The following is an 18487-nucleotide window of genomic DNA, read 5'->3' as shown; positions in this document are numbered from 1 at the left end:
ACTCCTTCGGGTACCTCCCACACAAAATTTCGGAAAAGTTCAGTTTAGGGCCATCTCTTGATTCGCTTTGATTTTTGTTTTAGCGACTTGTATTCACTGCCCCCCATACGACGGTAAAAGTTTCATTAGCGGCAAGTCCATACTTCCTGAGAAAATAGCATGAAAGTTGCAAAAAATCCCTATGACACCGTGTGAGGTGGTTGGAGCGCAAGATAACTCTCGAACGGATCTGACGATTCGGTCCAACACTTGGCCTTGGTAATATTTTGTCCAAACTTAGTTTAAGTTCGAAGATAAGCCATATCGGTCCACTCCTTCAGGTACCTCCCCCACAAAAGTTCAAAAATGTTCGGAAAAAGAGTTCCTACGGTAACTCTTGAAGGGAGTGGCCGAATTGGTCCATACTTTACACATCCTAATATATCTTCCTGATATTGATCAGGTTGAAATATGGACTATATTTGTGTACTTCATCCGGTACTTCCCACACAAAATTTCGGATAAGTTCACTTTAAGGCCTGATATCGAATCACTTTGATTTTTGTTGCAGCAACTTGAATTAGCTGCCTCAATTACGATGGTAAAAGTTTTTTTCAGGGGCAAGTCCATACTTCTTGAGCAAACATCCCGAAGGGTGTAAAAACCCCATAGGTACCATATGTAGTGGCTGGAGATCCACTTCCATAATGGTCAATGTCGATCCATTCCTTTTAGTATATCCTCCGCAAAACTTTTGATCTGTAATCCTACTCAACATTTTTGTCGGTTCAAACGCCCAAAATTTTTAAAACCCCGTAAATAAATGTTTTTGGGAAAAAATTGTTTCAATATACACAGGCTGAGGGTATATCTCTGTCGGCAAAGCCGACTGATACTTTTTACTTGTTTTTTTTTTTTAATTTTTCTCATCTATGAACATTGTAGTTTCAGAATCCGCAAAAACTTCCCAGGTGTAAGCAATTCCATTTAAAGTTGCTTTAAGAGCACCGTGCTCTTTGAGTAGATAAGCAAATCCGAGGATGAGGTTTTATTATTAAGAGAGGAGAACAAAACAAGTTTTAATTGAATGCTTCGACCTTATATCCTAAACTAAAAAGATATAAAAGTCAATTTTCAACGTCTGACTTCAGAGCATAAAAAACGGAGATCGGTGTGCTTAATAAGTGACAATATTAATTTCAATTTTAATTTTCGATTTGTTGTTTTGGTCCTTTTAGTAACTCGTAACTTTCACCAACTTTCTGTTATGAGAAAAATTCTGTCAAAGTGGGTCCAGCAGTAAACGACGAAAAACCATGCTGTTGATAAACACAAATGCGCAGGTATCGAGTCTCGTAGGTACCGTGAATGTTGAACATTTTACTTTCGAACAGAACTCCGAATGCTCGCTCGAATTCCACTCGAGAGTGAAACTCTTCTTGACTTCGAGCAACTTGAGGGGGCAATTTGCCCTCACCTCCGAATGAACTTGCTCCACCCCCACCAATAAAATTGTACCCAATAAAACTTACCCCCCACTTATCACTTGCGAATTAATCGGAGCTCTGATTTTGAATATGTAAATTACCCTCTCCCATATTTTAAGTCCAGGTATCAGAATATTTTTGTTCTCCCAAAAGTCCACACATTCTTCTCAAGCTAATGCCAAACGTGCAGAAGAAGACGACATGTTGTTTGTTGTTGTCAAGTTGTCAAGACGATGTTGGTATCAAGTGTAAAACCTGTCCATGGATTGTTTTACAAATTTTAGCGCGTTTGGTTCCTGTGGTCCTTATCTTAGGATCACTACTTGTAGTATACGTTAAAATATTTTTAACACCAAATTATTTATTGCCTTTGGTCCTTTTGGTCTTTTTGGGTTTTCTTATCGGATGTCGTGGAAACATTTTCTCATGAAAACTAAATCTGAAACGACAACATTGATCAGTATAGGAAAATTCCACTATGGTACTGTAGCATTTGGTTGCAAAAACCCTTGTTGGCCAGGGATACATATATTCCAGGGCATATATTATTGATGTACGTATGTGCATACTTCGCTACGTTTGTATGTTTCTGTGGCATTATAAATCCTCACTCTAGGAACTTTTAGTGTTGTTTTTTTTTTGTTCTTATTATCGACTGCAACAAACACCATAAAACATTATCTCTTGCTGTTATCCTAGTGACCGGTTCTTGTTGTTGGACAAAATAACAATAACAAGGAGGAGAACACAATTAACCAACAACAAAAACAATTACACCATAAAAAGGGAAAGGCGCGCTTCAGTTTTTCTTGTTGAATTGTGAACGTCGATGGAAACACGCCACGAAAACAAAAAAAAAAAAAAAAAAAAAAAACAAGTGATAAATATTCCATCCTCTTTTAAATGAACTTCAATGTAGAAAGTAAACAGAAAAGCAAGAGGATATGTTCTATGGGTGGATATACAAATAAAGATTTATTACTTTTAATAAGAGAAATTATACACACAGACACTCAAGCTATGCATTTTACAAAATGGAAATGTTAGTTTTTTAGTAACTTTTTCTTTAAGTAGAGCAGCTTTTTTTGTGAATATAAATTCCCCGTAAGTGCTGTCCTTATGCCTTTCCAACTCAAGAAAACTTACGGGGAATTTACGTTCAGACTGTATGCTTTTAATTTTTTCCACGCGTCGTAGTCTCGAGAGTTTGGCACGCACAGTGGTCGAAATCACTTATCTAGCGGCTCTAAAAAAATAACTTCCAAACTAATTTTTAATTAATTTTTTAATTTTACCAAAAATCATTGGGAAGGAATTCGACGGATGTGATATTAATTTTTTAAAATTCGGTTTCTGTTAAAGACAAAATTATTAGGTCCATTATTGGCCCATTCGTTTTCGAGCTATCGTTGGCACCGCAAAACGCTTTTATTAATAAGGGTTTTAGTATTTTTAACAACAAATTTCCAAAAGTAGTATAAGATGTGCTCTTTAAGATGAAATTGGCGGTGCTGTTATATGGGGTCTATGTCTATGTCTTATGTCCACAATTTTTAAAGGAGACATTTCTTGACCACTGGTAGCCCTAAATGCCAATTCACATCCAACTTGGATCGAAAACGTCGATAAAATCTTCGCTATATGGGGGCTATACCATAACGTGGATCTATACACTTCTTTTGTGAAAATGTTTTCTTACTTCTAGATAAGTGATTACGATCAGCAAGCCACATGAAAGACAATTGCCACTTGACTTGACAGAGAGAGACACACACAAACTCCCGACTTTGGTATGTTAAAGCCAACTGGCAGTTGCTTTGTATATCGGTTGGTTGGTTTACGTGGTGGCTATAACCTTCATAGCCTCAAGTAGTATGTTATTCCGTTATAGTATGTTAGTAAATTTTATCCAGCCTGATGAATTGAGCAACCTCAGAAGGTCTCCCAGACCTAGTTCGGTTGTATCAGCAAGATCATGTAGGAACGGTCGTCCTATAATTTTCAATCTTCTTTGCAATTGTGCAGGGCAGGAACAGAAGAGGTGTTCAACCGTTTTTTCCTCTTCGTCGTTTCCGCAGCTGCGACAGTAGTCATTGTGTGGAATATGTAAGCGCTTTGCATGGTTACCAATGGCCCAGTGACCGGTTAGCACCACAATTAGTCTTGCCAGGTTCCGTCGATTTTGGCTAATCAGGAACTTTGTACGTTTGATGTTGTAGTGTGGCCATGTCGGTTTTGATATTTTACAAGTTTTAGTCTTGTCACATCTGATCTCTGCTTGTGAAAGATAGTATTTGAAGATATCCCCTTTAACTACTACCATTGGTGTTGAGACTGACGTCCTTGGAAGTTCGCTAGAGGCAGATCCCGCTCTAGTTAGTTCGTTACCAACAAGACCCTTATGACCTGGGATCTAAGTAAGAACTACTCTGGTCAGACGTCCTAGCTTAGCAAGGTCTTCTTTACATTTCTTCGCCAGCTTTGATGTCGACCAAAATTCCTATTGAGTGGTGCTGTAGAAGTATATTACAAGCTTCCTTTATAACCAGTATCTCCGCCTGAAAAACACTGCAATCTTCAGGTAGCTTTGTGGATGTAGATATGTTTGCTTCTTCCGAGTAGACACCAGAGCCGACTCCACAATTCATCTTAGAGCCGTCCGTGTATACATTGATGTCGTACCCGTCAGTGGAGTTCTATTGTTCAATTCTTTCTTGCTTGGAAATTTAACTTTAAAGGCTGATCAAAAGTTCTTGCAGGTGTGCAATAATCAGCATTAGTTGCTATTTTTCTCGGTAGTTTGAGAAGCACGCAGCCATGTCCGTAAGCTCTATCTCTCCACATTCCTTAAGCACGTAGCCTTGCAGGCCGCAGTTGCTTTGATGTGGCTTATCTTTAGGCTTACCATTATCCTTCATGTATATGGTCTTGTAACCTCTGTTATCCAAGCCTTTTACTTCTTTTTCGTAAACGTAGGACTCCTGTATGATGCCTATGTCTAGATCCTCCTCAACCAGAAGGATCCGCAGGTTATTTGAAGCGATTCTCGAGTGCTTCAGGTTGATCTGCACGACCTTAAACATAATTTTTATTGGGTGAAGATGTGGATGGCCTCTCTAGCTGCATATTGTCAAGCAGCTTACCGGCATCGTCGATGTCAACCTCATCGTCTTCTCCATTCGGGCCATGTGGGCGTAGTATTTTGACTTTGGCTTCCCTTATGCCAAAGAACAACTTGTTCCCCAATCTTTTGAGAGCCTCTACCCCGGCCTCAGTAACTGAGAGAACTAAGCTCATGCTGTTATTGTTAGGTGGCTTAGTGGCGATTACGGACCACTCGTCCATCGGAACATCTTTGTTCATTTTCGCCAGACATTTCAGCAGCTTGGTTCCGTCGCACTCTATCTTGGGCAACCAAACTCTGGCACGAGGTCTCATCGGGATTTCTTGGGCCGGGATCAGCTTCAGGCCAATGTCGTCCCAAGCATCGCTAAGTTTAGCTATGCTTTTTTCTAGAAATTCCTTTGAGTACTCATCCATACAGTTGATCACCCTGTATCCACGATGTACCTCGCTTGAGTCGAATGGGGAATCGGGCCATGTGGGCGTAGTATTTTGACTTTGGCTTCCCTTATGCCAAAGAACAACTTGTTCCCCAATCTTTCGAGAGCCTCTATCCCGGCCTCAGTAATTGAGAGAACTAAGCTCATGCTGTTATTGTTAGGTGGCTTAGTGGCGATTACGGACCACTCGTCCATCGGAACATCTTTGTTCATTTTCGCCAGACATTTCAGCAGCTTGGTTCCGTCGCATTCTATCTTGGGCAACAAAACTCTGGCACGAGGTCTCATCGGGATTTCTTGGGCCGGGATCAGCCTCAGACCAATGTCGTCCCAAGCATCGCTAAGTTTAGCTATGCTTTTTTCTAGAAATTCCTTTGAGTACTCATCCATACAGTTGATCACCCTGTATCCACGATGTACCTCGCTTGAGTCGAATGGGGAATCGGGCCATGTGGGCGTAGTATTTTGACTTTGGCTTCCCTTATGCCAAAGAACAACTTGTTCCCCAATCTTTCGAGAGCCCCTACCCCGGCCTCAGTAATTGAGAGAACTAAGCTCATGCTGTTATTGTTAGGTGGTTCAGTGGCGATTACGGACCACTCGTCCATCGAAACATCTTTGTTCATTTTCGCCAGACATTTCAGCAGCTTGGTTCCGTCGCACTCTATCTTGGGCAATCAAACTCTGGCACGAGGTCTCATCGGGATTTCTTGGGCCGGGATCAGCCTCAGGCCAATGTCGTCCCAAGCATCGCTAAGCTTAGCTATGCTTTTTTCTAGAAATTCCTTTAAGTACTCATCCATACATTTGATCACCCTGTAACCAAGATGTACCTCGCTAGAGTCGAAATGGGGTACAGGAGAATCTTCGTTTGCTAGAACGTGTTCCATAACAAGTTCCGACAATTTGGTTTCTACAGTACCCCATCCCGCAGTGGTGATAGGGAACAGCTTACCCTCCTTTTCGTTAGCTACGGCAACCAACATGTTGTCCTTAATAACTTCATTGAAGGGTCGTTTTGTTGTAGATGAGGTTGTGGTGTTATGTTTTAACTTCTTTCGATTTGCGGGCTTTGTGTGCTCCGTCCGGGAACGCTATCGCTTGGAAGAAGATGGGCGATCGTTGATTTGTGAGATTTTAGCTTTCTCATAATCCTCAACAATTTTTGTGTATTTGAGCTTGTCCGCCTCATCCCCCTCGTGCACTGTACCGTTAGCAGCATTTTTGGCTATCTTGCCGAGAATAAACTTTGCCTTTTGGTACAGGGCCTTCCGAACGTTGGACAGAATCAATGGATTGTCCATCTTTTGCAATGGACAGAGTCGTTGCTTTTTTGTATTTTGTTGCTGAAGTGAGTCAGAGCTGTTTGCAGAGCTGACTACACTTAGTTGGCTGGCTACCAGCTCCTGGCTGGAGGCTAAGAGTTCATCTCGGAAGAGTTGCCAGACTGCAACCGAGGAGTTTTATTTCGGGTTTGTGTGTTTTTATAGTATTTTTCTCCATGTATTGTTCCCACGAGTGTGCCGTAAGGGGATGGACCATCGTACGCAGTGACGGCGTGCGCCGACTAGGCTCGACCCGTGCCCTGGCGTCGAGGGGGAATTACTAGCGACCAGACTTTTTTAGACACTTGTCGGTCATTCAGATCTTCAGCACAATTTCCACTACCTTGATCTTAAAAGTGTTTATATATGTCGCTCATCTCAAGGTGAACTGTGGAAAAGTCAGTCCACCCCCTAGGCTCGTGACAATTCCCTCCTCCTTTTGCATCCGGGCTTGGGACCATCTTTGGCGGAGTTTGTATATATCACACGTCACTTCACAAATTGAAACAAATTGTGGCCTAGCTCCCCACAACCCAAAAGCAAACCTTAAAGGAGGTAAATTTGCTATGTATTTGTAAAATGTTGATAATGTCTTTTTGTCTTTCCTATTTTTCTGTATCTACTTCCCCTCCTTGTTTACCAATTATATCAATAACGTCCTTCATTTTTTTCTTTTCCAATAAGAAGAATAGTCCCTATTGTAAAATTAGGTTATGCCAATAGTAGTTGTCGCAGTTACCTTTTTTTTATTGATTTCCTCTTTTTAAAACTGTTCGTCATTTCATTTAACGATGGACCATAACAGTAAACAGTGCAAGGGAGAGAGAGAGAGAGAGGTGTTGCAATAAAAAGTCACAGAAAAAGTTTACACCTTAACTGGCAAATTATCGTGGAAGAAAACCAACGAGGAGGATATGGGGTGGGAAAATTTTTAAAAAGTATTGAGGAAACTGTGAAATGGGGTTTAAAATATTTCCTGTAGTCCACAAGGTATCATTATTTTGTAATGAAACAAAATTCGAAGTCTTGATAATTTTCTCTGTCGCTAAAGCAATAAATACAATGAAGCTATTTGTTCTCCGTGTGTATTAGTTATGATGTGAATTATATGATGTGAATTATACGCCTAAATATGCAATCGAAAATCAATCAATTATCTGAGCAAGCAGCAAAATTTGGCCTACACATAAACGCCGAAAAACGAAATGTATGCATGTTAAATCAAACCAAACCCCTACATTCTTTCTAAACGGGAAACGTATTGAAAATGTAGATAACTTTAGCTATCTTGGCAGCAACATCAACCCGAACGGCGGAGCAATTGTCGACGTCGACATGCGCATCCAAAAAGCCAGAAGCGCATACTGCAGCCTAAAAAATATATGGAACTCTGGGGCATATTCTCCAAAAACCAAATTACACATATATAATGCCTGCGTCAAGTCGGTACTATTGTATGGATCTGAAACCTGGCTAGTGAATGAAAATATTAAGAATAAACTGCAAGTTTTCACCAACAGATGTCTTCGCAGCATTCTTAAAATATGGTGGCCAAGAACCATATCAAATGCAGACCTTCTTCAACTGGCTCAACAAGAAGATATAAACACACAAATAAAACGACGTAAATACAACTGGATTGGACACACACTCCGCAAGCCTTTTGACGATGTATGCCACGAAACGTTGAGCTGGAATCCTCAGGGTAATCGCAGCAGAGGACGGCCAAAAACCACCTGGCGAAGAACCATTCTTAATGAAACTGGAAAATCTTTTAATGAGTTAAGATATATTGCTTCGGATAGAGTAAGATGGAGATTCTATGTAAATAGTTTATGTTCCTGATGGAATACGCTAATAAATAATAAAAAATTATACGCCTCCAGGCCTGTAGTGAAATTTTGTATGTATTTATTTTTTGTTGCCGACAAAATTCGATAAATTTAAATCACCCAATAGAAAATAGAGTCTTCGATGACATTTTCGTCGACGAATCGTTGATGAAATTTTATAAATTGTCATGTACGACAAGGTGCATGACCATGTCTTGCAATGTGTCGTGACAACAAACCCAAAAAAATTAAAAAGCGTGCTATGAAATAATTGTTCACATATGTATATGTAGATTGAAACATAAAAATTTCATTTTGTAATAAATGCAAGATAATAAATTCATCAAATTCTGAAATGACGTCAATGAAATCACGTCAAAGAAAGGTAAGTCAGAACAATTATATTAAGGAACTTTATACATAATTAAATTTATTATTTTAAAACGTGTATGTAGGTTGAAGTCATGGAGAATTCTGAAAATTCCAGCGGTTTTAAAAGATGCGGTAGTGGTATATGGTAAGTTATAGATTACATTAGTGGTTATTGAACATCATTGATTCATAATGTTTTCTTTTTACAGAATCCATAAATAAAGGACGTCGGTTGTGATGAGAAAATGAGGCGCGGATAAGTTCCAAAAAGGTGGATCGGAGAATATTTAGGAACTAATTGTTATTGATGTATGTAAGATAAAAAATGTAAAATTACGTATTTTTATAATGTAATAAAAATAAAAATTTGACACACGACAACAACACGAAATTGTCTTTAGTAGGGTCGTTAATGACAAATAGCAAGACAGTGTCTGTAAAGGTGTCGTCAACGAAATAACGGGTTTTTTGTCTTCCAAGTCGTCATCGACGACAGCTTCGCTTACCCTGTCGCCCAAGTTGTCGTGCATGAATACTGGGACACTTGTGTGAAAATGTCATTAACGATCCCAAAGGGCTGTCTGCAAGGAGTCCTCAACGAATTGGAAGTGTCGTGCACGAGTCATCAATGTTTTCTTAAAGACACTTTCTACTGGGCAGGCCTGCTCAGACACATACAAACACATTTTGTAATTGTGTTGGTTTTGAAATACACAAATTTCAATTTTCCTTTGTCTCTCTGTATACTGTGAGAAATATCGTAACAGTTTTTTTTTTTTATTTTATATTTCAAAATAAATATGTGTGTAAATAGTCGACAAATCTTCGTAACCTCAACAATATTGCCGAAGGACTATGAAGCTTTGCTGCACAAATTCAACATCCTAGAGATGAAAACTATTCTAAAATTTTACACGCAAAAAAATAAATGCAGCAAACAAAAAATATGTTTCAATGCAAACAAATAATATGTTTGGATCATAACATATATGTTTGCAACAATCACTAACATAACATATGTTTGGATCCAAACATATGATATGTTAGGGACTACTTGGAGAAACAGCTTTGGAAGCCTTTTTCATAGCGTTTTCAATATCCAGAACTACAATCTGTGGACCTTGTTAGTCAATTGATTTGCACTGAGCAATACTGACTACATCAGTTTAAAAAAATTGCTTTTGAAAGAGGAAAAGTTTGATGACAGCGAAGTCACTCCACAGCCGATATGTTTGATGCGACTCTACCAAAGGCGAAACATGTCACATAGTGGTGGTTGTTTGGGTTCGAATCTTCGGATTTCCTTTTTCACTTACAAAAATCGTCGGTCATTAAGCTCGACTCTAACGAGAAATTAATTAAAATAGACCCTAGCAAGAAATTAATTAGAAAAAATAGGCAAAATGTTCAAATAAAATCCTTATGAAATTGTTTTTATAGAAAATTTTATGTCGAGGTTGATGGTAATGAATGGATTTGAATCTCAGTATAGAATCTTAGTATGATGTTTTCGTTTGTTTGGCTTCTCACATAGAATTCTTAAGTAAAATGAAGTATGCATGAGTAAGTAGAATTCATTCTCACACCACAACTCTGAACAAAATGTTGAAATTTGATTTACCCAAATGTTCTCCACTTGCCTTTTTATGTCTTTTTTACTTTTTCATTGCTTCCCATTTGTGAATCCACCTTTTTTGCTGCTCCTAAAGGTATTGTATAGCATTTAATGCCTATAAGTATGCTACAACAATTTCGTTGATTGCTACGTTGTTCTTGTTTGTGCGTGACATATATTTGCGTTTTTTTTTCGTGCAATTTGCTTCGAATTTTATTGGCTAATGAATAAATTGTGTTAACTTTCAAAATGTTTGACGTTGGCGGCTCAATAAAAGAAATCAAGCTAACAAAGCGTTTTTATTCTCCCATAACATATGCTATGGAGGTTTGTTCGTTGTTGATTTTTGGAGGTGGTATTTCGCCTGATTGGCAAAGGAAGAACACAGATATGTTGCTTTGTTAAAATTAAAATTTAATATTACTATTTGGTACTTTTTATTCAAACTTCTCAAATAAGTAATTTTTTCTTTAATGTATCTAATGATTAAGTTTTATTTTTCATTCATTAATTTGTCTTATTTTCCTATTTTTCTAGGAAAAGGAAATTGTAGTTGAATAATGTTTTCCCCCCATCATCCAAAACCAAACTATAATTAATCTAAAGGTAAGTTTGTTTTTGTTGAAATATAGAAAAAAGTTTGTTGTTTTGCACAACTTAATGAGAATGAAATAATGAAAGAGTTATGGAAGGGATGAAATTTGATGAAGCATTAAGGGGAAAACGAGACTGGAAACCTTTTAAAACAAAATATTAGAATGAATGAATGCTTAAATCTTAAGCTTGGCAAACTAATGAAGACAAGTGGAATCCATATAAAACCGTTCTGTAAACATTATCAGGCCGTATTGGTTATGTTGTAAATCATACGATCTGAAGTCAATTAACTTTGCAAGACCACGTTACGTATAATACACACGACCTTTGGCCATTAATCATACGCTAAGGTGTATCTCAATCATTTGAATAGTGGTTTATTTTTTATATTTTTTTGTAGAATTTTTACGTTGTTGTTCTTGTTAATCACTCAATTTTTATTGTTATTATTGCAATTATGATTGACCATTATTGTCATTATTTTTATTATGGCAATTGTTTACACTACATAATTATGAAAATGAATGCTTTTTAATTGAATAAACATTTCAAAGTGAAATGATTATCCCCTTTGAGCCGATTTAATGGATTAATTTGTACGTGACTTTTAACACTTCTGCCATTCTGCACAATGCAACAATAAATTCAGTAAATAATTCACAATTAATTCCAATAATGACAGATTAAAGGAAAAAAATATTGAAATTATTTAAAAATTCATATGCAAATTAATGCGAATAGAAATTACAATTTGAATTTACTTGGCATTAACTCTTGGCGATAAATTGAAAATGAAAATTAAAGAAATACTAGCCAAATACTTTGTGTTAAAACCCAAGGAAATAATACAGCGAATGCTGTTTTTTCTGCTTTTCATTTACTTTTCGACATCGAGAAACAAGCTCTAAAAAATTTCATTTCATTGCCATTTATTTCTTTCTTAACTTTTGTATTGATAAAAGTTTCCAAAAATTCAACTGTCGTTTACAAGGCATTTCTTTAAAATGTGTTTAGTAATTAAGAAAGATCGATTTATTTAACCTTAGCCAACAATTTTCAAGTTTATTTCCTTCCTTGTCTATTTAAAAGCATTTCTTGGCGTAGCAAACGATAAACTCTCAAACTTTTTATGTTTATATTTAAAATTTGTTTTGTTTTTAATGAGTATTTTATTGGCGTTAATGCTGCTGTTTGAAATTTCTTCAATTAGTTCATGTTTTCATTTACAATTTTGTTGTTTATTTTTGTTGTTATTATTAACACCATATAAATCACATTAATTACCTTTAAGGTAAATTAAACAGTTTCTTAAATTGAATTGAAGAAATGTTTTTTTAGGGCAATAAAAAGTTATTTAAATTAAGATATGTAGAGGTGGTGGATACATTGCGATCATGACGCATACGTCTTAATGTCCACCGTTGTATAGCTTTATAATTTGTTCTTTTATTTAATATCAAATTTTATACTACAAAATTAAATCATGCCAATAATTGATTTCCTTCCACTGAATTCCAAATTTTAATGATTGCAAATAATCAGCCAATGTCTTTTATCAACAATTGATTTAGAAAAGATATCAAAAAAGTATGCGAAACACAATAGAAATGAGCTGATTGCAATGTTTATGGTTTCGAAAAAGGCAAAAAGACAAAATGCTGTGTATTTACAAATAAAATAACAAAAATCCATCACGTCGTCAATACGAATATTGTAGTGTTTTCAATTAATGTTGAACCAGAGGAAAATAGAGAAAAACTCGAACAGAAATTATAGACAAGGAAATTATAGAGGAAAATTGTAGTAAAATACGTGCCAATAGCATAATTATTTGCCATAAAGAAAAAAAGGATAAGTCGATAATATTATGAATTAAAAGTGTAAATTGAAATTGGGATAGGAAAAGCAAAACAAAACACAAAAAACCTACCAAAGAATAACTTTATACAGTATTTTTTTACTAACGCATTACGAATGATCCTCTAAATGTCTATAAAGATCTTTTAAAAAAATAAAAATTTCTTTTTTTAGAACTTTTTAAGAGACTTTGTATTGAATTTCAACACAATTCTCATTTTGTACGCATTTCCCGTTGATGTAATTAAAGATGCCACCATCTGTTTCCAGTGTATTAAAATTCCTTTTTAAAAACTTACAATAACAACAATAACAAAAACTACATCAACGCTGTAATTCAACATCCGCAAAAATTCAACATCCTAAGGAAGAGAACTATTCTAAGATTTCACACGCAGAAAAATAAATGCAGCAAACAAATAATATATTTGGATCCAAACATATTATTTGTTTGCAACAATCACTAACATAAGATATGTTTGGATCCAAACATATCGTATGTTAGCGACTACTTGGAGAAACAGCTTTGGAAGCCTTTTTCAGAGCGTTTTCAATTTCCAGAACTACAATCTGTGGACCTTGTTAGTCAATTGATTTACACTAATCCGCAATACTGACTACAGCAGATTAAAAAAATTGCTTTTGAAAGAGGAAAAGTTGAATGACAGCGAAGTCATACCACAGCCGATATGTCTGATGAAACTCTACCAAAGGCGAAACATGTCACATAGTGGTGGTTGTGTGGGTTCGAATCTTCGGATTTCCTTTTTCACTTACCAAAATCATTGGTCATTAAGCTCAACTCTAACGAGAAATTAATTAAAAAATATAAATTTTAAAAAATATAAATTTTCAAATAAAATCCTTATGAAATTGTTTTTATAGACAATTTTATGTGGAGGTTGATGGTAATGATTGAATTTGAATCTCAGTATAGAATTTTAGTATGATGTATGCATGAGTAAGTAGAATTAATTCTCACACCACAACTCTGAACAAAATGTTGAAATTTGATTTACCCAAATGTTCTCCACTTGTTATCCCATGTTAAATTTGAAGGCTGTAACGAACCACCATGCGGGCACTACTTCCCCCAGGAGTGGCTACCTCCTTGCCCCGGCCGTGCTCAGTCTTGGGGCAGTTCTTTCCCTTTGTAAGTAGACGCGGTTTCGTATACACAAAAGTTAAAATAAGGTAGCTCTTTGTATTTGGTAGAATAGAAATGGAAAGAATAGATGAAATATGAAAATACATACCCACCCTACCATGCTGATATTATATTTCAGCCCTATTGACCTCTTACTTACAGACCTTTACTTTTCGCAAATAATAATAATGAGTGAACTTAAGATTTCATTATAATTTTATTTCACAATTAGGCAAACAAAAGTAAGAATTAATATTGATGCTCACTAAATATGATCCAATATAATGTAATATTATCGATATATTGAATATTGTAAATTGTAAGACAAAAAAAAACTTTAAGCTTTATATATTTTTATACCGATGTTGTGTAGTACTAGCTGTCTCAACAAGTTTTTTTTTTAGATTATATGAATGATTCCCGCGATGTCATCAGGCCTGTTGACTTGCTGAGGTAGCTTCATTGGAAAATATATTTGTTATAAAAATAAGGTTATGTTTGGTTAGCTCAATCCGTATATGATTAAAACTAATGTTCAAAAATTAAAACATAAGAACAATAAACTAGTATTCCATGATCCAAAAGGATTTCCGTTGATTAATTGTGTTTGCTTTAACTGGAAAATCTGGTTTAACAAGTAAAAAAGTATCAGTCGGCTTTGTCGACAGAGATATACCCTCAGCCTGTGTGGATTGAAACACTTTTTCCCAAAAAAAAAAAACTTATCTATTTAGTGGGGTTTTCAAAATTTTGGGCGTATGCACGGGCAAAAGATAGGATTATATAGATTATATCGATAGATAGGGGTAGCCTGCGAAAAACATAATATCGCTGTAAACAGGACCACTAGGAAACCCTTCGGTAAAAATGTCCAAAGGAACCTCGAACCACACAAAACTGTTGAACATTTGTGTGGGTGGTACCACAAGGATTGGACAGATATGACCCAAATTTGAACATAAACTAAGTTTCGACAATATTTAGAGATCCAAAGTTTGGACCAAACCGGTTGCTACGTCTATGAGAAATCGTGTTGTTGCGAATATTTTCGACGATGTGGACGAACGCAGTATTCGGTTCGAGCTCTCCAGCCACTACATATGGTACCATTGAGTTTTTTTACAACTTTCGGTTTGTTTTCTCAAGAAGTATGGACTTGCCCCTGAAAAAACTTTTACTGCCGTAATTGAGGCAGCGAGTGCAAGTTGCTTCAACAAAAATCAAAGTGATCCGAGAGCAGGTCTTAAAGCGAATTTATCCAAAAATGTGTGTGGGAGGTACCCGACGGAGTGGACAAATATAGTCCATATTCGAACCTGACCTATACCTGGTAGATATATTAGGATGTGTAAAGTATGGACCAAATCTGTCACTCCCATCAAGAGTTATCGTACGCACACTTTTTCCGAAAATTTTGAGCTTTTGTGGGGGAGGTACCTGAAGGAGTGGACCGATATGGCTTATCTTCGAACTTAAACTAAGATTGCACAAAATATTACAAAGCCAAAATTGTGGATCGGATCGGCAGATCCGTTCGAGAGTTATCTTGCGCTCCAACCACTACACACGGTGTCATAGGGCTTTTTTGTATCTTTCAGGCTATTTTCTCAGGAAGTATGGACTTGCCCCTGATGAAAGTTATACCGTTACATGGGCGGCAGTGAATGTAAGTTGCTACAATAAAAATCAAAGCGATTCGAGAGCAGGCCCTAAACTGAACTTTTCCGAAATATTGTGTGGGAGGTACCCGAAGGAGTGGACCGATTTAGTCCATATTGAAACCTTATCTAAGTCTGGTACACATTTCACGATGTGTAAAGTATGGACCAAATCGGTTACTCCCTTCAAGAGTTTTCGTGCGCACAAATTTTTCGAACATTTTCGAACTTTTGTGGGGGAGGTACCTGAAGGAGTAGACCGATATGGCCCATCATCGAACTTAAACTAAGTTCGGACAAAATATTACGATAGCCAAATTTTGGACCAAATCGGCTCATCCGTTCGAGAGTTATCGTGCGCACCAGACAGCCAGACAGACAGACGGACTCCAATCAACTCCAAATTGTCTGAAACATATTTCGTCCAAACATACTTGGGGTCTAAAACCATTATTTCGATGAGGCACATTTTGTTCTAGCCTAAAGGCTGAGGGTATAAAAATCGTCTATTGGGTTGAATGCATAATTGTATAAGGTTCCAATAGATGTCCTGTTGAAGGAGAAATTGGTTTGGTTTCTATTCCCTCCTTAGCGAGAATCTTCTGTATATGAGCTTATTTGCTGTTGTTGCGGCTGGTTAATTATAAAGTTTACAAATCCGGTTCGATTCGTAATTTAAATCCCAGTTGTCAGATAACTTATTTTCAGTTTGATTTTCATTAAAAATTGATAGTTTCATTTTATGTAGGATTATATTTTCAGAAACCAAATTTGAGGATCTAGGATGTTAAGGGCGTTCAAAATTATGTATGTATAATATTTGCCAGCGATTGAAGGTCTTTAGCCTATACAATGAAATGATTTTTATTTTTTGAAATTTTGCCTGTTAGGGCGAAGATCATTTTTTTTTTTTTTAATGATTTTATTAATTTTCTCGTTTAGAGTTAAGCTTAATGATCTGAAATTATTTGCAAGTGAAAAAGGAAAGCCATGGACTCGAACCCACATAGTCACCAAATTATGTTACCTGGTTTCATTGGTGGTAAAGCAAATCTTCGGACGTATCGACTATGTAATGGCTTCTCTGTCCTAGAACTTATCGTTTTTTCAAATTGTTGTGAAGAAAATACATTTCAACGGCCAAATATCCGTTAATGTATAAAAACACATTTGCATTTGAAAAAACGATAAGTTCTAGGACAGAGAAGCCATTACATAGTCGATACGTCCGAAGATTTGCTTTACCACCAATGAAACCAGGTAACGTAATTTGGTGACTATGTGGGTTCGAGTCCATGGCTTTCCTTTTTCACTTGCAAATAATTTCAGATCATTAAGCTTAACTCTAAACGAGAAAATTAATAAAATCATTAAAAAAGAAATGATTTTTATTTATCGTTAACGCGAAAATATTTCACAAAGAAAGCGCGATGCTTACCGAGATAAAATTCCTATAATATAAAATTTCTGCGCGTCCTTTAATATTTCCCGTTTTGAAAGGATAACAAATTTTCAAAATTGTCCTTATTATGTTTTCTGTTTGTATTTATTTGGATTATATGGGAAAGTCTTCACGCTTTAACTGTTCGAAATGAAATGAATTTTAAAATTTTCTGTACAATATATGTATAGAAAATTTTGGAATTTTCCAACTCGAAATTCATAGCCTAAACATTTGTAACAAAAATAATCGAATACAGTTTTTATTTTTTTTATAGTGAAATTACTTGTAACTTCCTGCTGTCACAAGGCTATACATAAAAAATTTACCGATTTATAGCAAAATCGGTGAAAGATACTTACGGGGCCTATATCCAAATCAGAACCGATTTTTGTCAATAATTATGTCAACTGATCAGGGGCCTAAGCAAATATCGCTAATCAAATTTGAAGGCTATTAAATTAAAATTGAACGAGTAAAATCGGTAACGAGTAAAATCGGTGAATGATATAGATATATGGGGGCTATATCCAAATCTGAACCAAAATATATCAGAAGGTTGCAGGGATGGGCAGAATGTTATTACACATTTCGCTTCGGAAGAGATGTCCAATTATCGGAAATCAAAATCCAAGGTGGCAATCAAAAGATCTACTCTACGAAATATTAGGAATTTATATTTTTTATCAAATTTTAATTTTTACTTCTTGATAAAGGTACGTTGCCCATGTTCAGTTGATGTCAACTTGTTGTACAACAATTTTATATTTATAGCCCATCAAATCCCTATCCAAAACTTTTAATATTATCAACAAAATTTTCGGAAATAGGTATTTTAGTGGTCGTCTAATTTTCATATGATTAGGTTACTTCATTATGGATGCACATATCGACAAAATTCTTTCAGATTCGTCGTAACTGAATTGTTTACTGTAAGAAAGGAATGTAAACATGTATAAAAGTTAACGTTACATTTTTCGATTTTTGTCCACAGCCGCAAACTGTGCGCCATTGAAAACAACGTACTATTTATTAATTTCATTCTTTGCTATTAGAGAAATCTTCCCTTGTATCTTCGGAGATGTTCGTGAGATATAGTTAATTTTTCTTTCTTAAACAGTAAAACAATTATATTCATACATTAAAATTCTTTTCCCCTTTTCTAAGATTTATTCCAATTATTTTTTTTTTCTGCAGGCATCTTTGTGTCAACATAGCATAGTTTACGCTTACCCAAAAGAAATAAATCAAGAGAAAAATCAACAAAAAAGCTATAAAAAATCACTAGTTTTCTTTTAATCAAAATCAAAGTAAATATCATACATTTTCATCAACATCTATCAAAAAACAGAAAAACAAAAACAAAACTATAAATATAAATATAAAAAAGTTTCAATTTCATAAATCGACCATCTGAAAATAGTATTCGGTGGCAACAGAATTGACATAGAAAACATGTATATAATCGTTGGTATCCATAGATTTTAGGTGTAATATTCGCATAAGCAAAGCAATGAGGTTGAACTAGAGTTATCGGAGTTCACAATTCAGCCAAAGAGATTGACTTGTGTCAATTTCGGACAAAATTGTCTTTCATTCCACGATTTGGGCATG

General features: G+C 35.9%; 1 protein-coding gene across 6 annotated transcripts in view; it reads left to right on the top strand.

Moving 5' to 3' along the window:
• Positions 1-18487, top strand: part of norpA (no receptor potential A) — a 136163-nt gene that overhangs the window by 23545 nt on the left and 94131 nt on the right. For all 6 annotated transcript variants that reach the window (XM_073973763.1, XM_073973766.1, XM_073973764.1 and 3 more), the window contains exon 2: positions 10711-10779. The gene's annotated coding sequence lies outside the window, so the exon portion shown is untranslated. The remainder of the gene's footprint in view (positions 1-10710; positions 10780-18487) is intronic.

This window comes from Musca autumnalis, unplaced genomic scaffold (assembly GCF_047663935.1).
Source record: "Musca autumnalis isolate F117 unplaced genomic scaffold, ASM4766393v1 scaffold_3, whole genome shotgun sequence".
NCBI lineage: Eukaryota > Metazoa > Arthropoda > Insecta > Diptera > Muscidae > Musca > Musca autumnalis.
The sequence above is the reverse complement of the archived record's forward strand: the minus strand, read 5'-3'. Positions and strand labels throughout refer to the sequence as shown.